This window comes from Lipotes vexillifer, unplaced genomic scaffold (genome assembly GCF_000442215.2).
Source record: "Lipotes vexillifer unplaced genomic scaffold, Lipotes_vexillifer_v1.1 scaffold382, whole genome shotgun sequence".
NCBI classification, from domain to species: domain Eukaryota; kingdom Metazoa; phylum Chordata; class Mammalia; order Artiodactyla; family Lipotidae; genus Lipotes; species Lipotes vexillifer.
The window spans coordinates 7,162,962-7,167,572 of record NW_006780611.1 but is presented as its reverse complement, the minus strand read 5'-3'; positions in this window follow the sequence as shown (position 1 = coordinate 7,167,572).

Sequence of the window (4,611 nt, the reverse complement as noted above, 5' to 3'; positions counted from 1 at the left end):
GGGGGCCTCCGCCCCGCAGGGGGAGAGGCCAAAACAGTGAGAGGCCCGCGTACCGCAAAAAAAAAAAAAAAAGAAAGAAATAGTCCCTTTGGAGAATGGGGAACTCACTTGGGAAACAGAGGCTCACCAGGCCACACTGAGGTCCATGTCACCCTGGAGACCCTGACTGTACCACAGTGTCAGTTTATATACAATTTGACACTGAAGGTGGGATTCTAGACAGACAGGAAATTTCTGAGGCGGCTAGGGAATCTCCCCCAGAACTCCCAAGATTATTCCCAAAATGCTGCATAACACAGAAAATACTTTAAACTGTTCGTGGTTTTTAATCATTTTTATTTACTACTATAATTAGCCACCTACACCTGGGGTCATTTTATGCAAAATGTTTAACAGAGCTATACCTTTTTCCTTAATCCTCTCCCAACCCCGCTTTTCCCATCCTGATTCCCTGGGACCTAATTTTCCAGCTCTGAGGACATTGAAACCAGCTTTTGTTTGGGGCTCTGAGGTCTTGGGAGAAATTCCTGAGCATTTTCCAAGCTCCTAGTGCTAGCCCACTCCATCCTGAGTTCAACCTCCAGCTGTGACCAGCAGGCTCTCCCCTGGATGAACCCTGCTTGTGGAGGTCCTGCCATTCCCCCAACTGCCTCTAGCCCATTGCAATCCCTGCAAGCCACAGAGTAAGGGAACACCAGGACCCTGGGTCTATGTGATGCATTGACTGTTGCCATCTTTTCTTCTTAGAGTGAAAATGGCGTTTGGTCTGTGCTGCCAGAGAGAGAGGTAAAGTTTAGGTGGGCCCTGTTACCATGCCCCAAAAGACCAGGAAAGGGGACCCCTCACTTGGTGCCACAAGGACGGGAAAATAGGGTTCTATATTCCCTTTTCCCTGACTGTTATAGTGTCTCTGGGACTCAGGGTCAGAGTGGAGGGCCTGGTACTGACAAAAGTTTAGGTGGGCCCTGTTACCATGCCCCAAAAGACCAGGAAAGGGGACCCCTCACTTGGTGCCACAAGGACGGGAAAATAGGGTTCTATATTCCCTTTTCCCTGACTGTTATAGTGTCTCTGGGACTCAGGGTCAGAGTGGAGGGCCTGGTACTGACAGGTGGGACATGCCTTTGTGTGTGTGTGTGTGTGTGTGTGTGTGTGTGTGTGTGTGTGTTTGGGCAGGGAGCCATCATCTTGGCAGTGCCAAGATGCTCTGTTTGAGGGAGTTCCCTGGTTTCCTAGTGGTTAGGATTTGGCGCTTTCACTGTGGAGGCCCAGGTCGAGGAACCATCCTGCATGCAGCGCAGCACAGCCAAAAAATTTTTAAAAAGATGCTCTGTTTGTCCCAAGGGAGGGGTCCTAGAAGAGGAGGATGGACAATGAGATATTATTTCTAATCCAGGTTGTGGGATCTGTCAGTCCAGAGTAGGGAGAGCTTTGGAAGGCTTTGCGGGGGAAGAGCTAATCCAGCACTTGAATGAATAACTATGAATGTCCAGCCAAGGCTAAGTCCCTGCCTTCTGGCTGGAGAGGCAAGATGGACCTGTGTAAAGAAGGAAAGAAGAGAGTGGGTCAGGGGGTCCTTGTGGGTTCCAGGCGCCAAGTCTGGCTTTCTCAGCAGTAGGCAGAGGCACAGAGCATGCCGGCCAGTCAGCAGGGAGCCCAGGCTGAGCCCTGTTACAGCTGATGGATTCATTCATCCACAAGTATTGATTGGACGAGTGCTGGTGGAATAGGTCCTGGGGCTTGGACTGGGGAGGAAAACCAGCACCCACTGGTGAGGGCGGGGGCCTCCGCCCCGCAGGGGGAGAGGCCAAAACAGTGAGAGGCCCGCGTACCGCAAAAAAAAAAAAAAAAGAAAGAAATAGTCCCTTTGGAGAATGGGGAACTCACTTGGGAAACAGAGGCTCACCAGGCCACACTGAGGTCCATGTCACCCTGGAGACCCTGACTGTACCACAGTGTCAGTTTATATACAATTTGACACTGAAGGTGGGATTCTAGACAGACAGGAAATTTCTGAGGCGGCTAGGGAATCTCCCCCAGAACTCCCAAGATTATTCCCAAAATGCTGCATAACACAGAAAATACTTTAAACTGTTCGTGGTTTTTAATCATTTTTATTTACTACTATAATTAGCCACCTACACCTGGGGTCATTTTATGCAAAATGTTTAACAGAGCTATACCTTTTTCCTTAATCCTCTCCCAACCCCGCTTTTCCCATCCTGATTCCCTGGGACCTAATTTTCCAGCTCTGAGGACATTGAAACCAGCTTTTGTTTGGGGCTCTGAGGTCTTGGGAGAAATTCCTGAGCATTTTCCAAGCTCCTAGTGCTAGCCCACTCCATCCTGAGTTCAACCTCCAGCTGTGACCAGCAGGCTCTCCCCTGGATGAACCCTGCTTGTGGAGGTCCTGCCATTCCCCCAACTGCCTCTAGCCCATTGCAATCCCTGCAAGCCACAGAGTAAGGGAACACCAGGACCCTGGGTCTATGTGATGCATTGACTGTTGCCATCTTTTCTTCTTAGAGTGAAAATGGCGTTTGGTCTGTGCTGCCAGAGAGAGAGGTAAAGTTTAGGTGGGCCCTGTTACCATGCCCCAAAAGACCAGGAAAGGGGACCCCTCACTTGGTGCCACAAGGACGGGAAAATAGGGTTCTATATTCCCTTTTCCCTGACTGTTATAGTGTCTCTGGGACTCAGGGTCAGAGTGGAGGGCCTGGTACTGACAGGTGGGACATGCCTTTGTGTGTGTGTGTGTGTGTGTGTGTGTGTGTGTGTGTGTGTGTTTGGGCAGGGAGCCATCATCTTGGCAGTGCCAAGATGCTCTGTTTGAGGGAGTTCCCTGGTTTCCTAGTGGTTAGGATTTGGCGCTTTCACTGTGGAGGCCCAGGTCGAGGAACCATCCTGCATGCAGCGCAGCACAGCCAAAAAATTTTTAAAAAGATGCTCTGTTTGTCCCAAGGGAGGGGTCCTAGAAGAGGAGGATGGACAATGAGATATTATTTCTAATCCAGGTTGTGGGATCTGTCAGTCCAGAGTAGGGAGAGCTTTGGAAGGCTTTGCGGGGGAAGAGCTAATCCAGCACTTGAATGAATAACTATGAATGTCCAGCCAAGGCTAAGTCCCTGCCTTCTGGCTGGAGAGGCAAGATGGACCTGTGTAAAGAAGGAAAGAAGAGAGTGGGTCAGGGGGTCCTTGTGGGTTCCAGGCGCCAAGTCTGGCTTTCTCAGCAGTAGGCAGAGGCACAGAGCATGCCGGCCAGTCAGCAGGGAGCCCAGGCTGAGCCCTGTTACAGCTGATGGATTCATTCATCCACAAGTATTGATTGGACGAGTGCTGGTGGAATAGGTCCTGGGGCTTGGACTGGGGAGGAAAACCAGCACCCACTGGTGAGGGCACGAGGCCCCAGCCTCACACTCAGCTCGGCTTTCCTTCCAGGCTATACAAGTTGCTGTATGTAGTACACATCTTCATTCTTGCAGGTAAGGGTCTGGGTGTTGGGGTAATTTGGGGATGATGGCAGGACCCCAGTCTCCAGCTACTCACCGGGATTCCCAGAGGCCCCCTCCTGAGACTGCCATGTACCTGGCTCCCCAGGGCTGGTCACACTGCTCAGAGCCAAGGTTGGTCTTCTTTCTCCCTTTCTTCCCTCTGCACCTTCATGGTGAGTCTGGGATTTGAACCCATATCTCACTCTAAAACCCATGCATATCCCACAAAACCCGCAAACATACCAAAAAACTCATACAACCAAATAATGTCCTACAGCAGTGATCTTCAAATTTTTGCTTGCATACCTTTTGAAAAACTATCCCTTCACACACACACATTGTAAGTTAATATCTAATATCTTTCATCACACATTAAAATAGTTGAAAAGGATATAATTTCTGGCATATTGTAAATACTGACATTTAAAAATAATTACATCACTCTTTTAAACGTTTTAACTAGTCTTTCTTCATCTGCCTGCAGGAGTGGTGTACTACTATTTCCAGGGGTGTGTGGGGAAAACAGCGCCTGACCATGAGGTTGCTGCGGAATTATCACAGGTAGGGACCTCTGTCAGAGTTTAGAGGGACCGTCTCACTGTAGCAAAAACAGAGGTCATACTCCTTGATCTCAAATGGTCAACCAACTCTGTGTGTGTGTGTGTGTGTGTGTGTGTGTGTGTGAGAGAGAGAGAGAATGTGAAGGCTCTGGAGAAATTCCCTGTGTTCCTGGCAAAGTGTCAAACAGAGGCCCCACCCTCCATGGGCTGGCTGTAAGCTCACCTCAGGGCTCCGTAGCAGTGACCTAGACAAACCTAAAGGAACAGGTGACCCCTAATGCGTGTGAGTAGCCCTGGAATATGGTTCGACACTCATATGTGAATCGGGTGGTGGTGAGCAGGACACCTGCCTGGGGTTACATACCCTCTTTAACGTCCCAGGTCCAGGAACCTATGGCAGAAGCCCCTCCTCCCAGCCCTCTGTCAGGAAAACATAAATGGACACTGAATGCCCACTAAGAGCCACGTGCTGGATTAGGTGTTGCCCACCTATTGAAACCTCGCAGCAACCCAGCAGCTCCCACTTTATAGAGGAGGAAACGTAGGCTCCCAGAGGAACA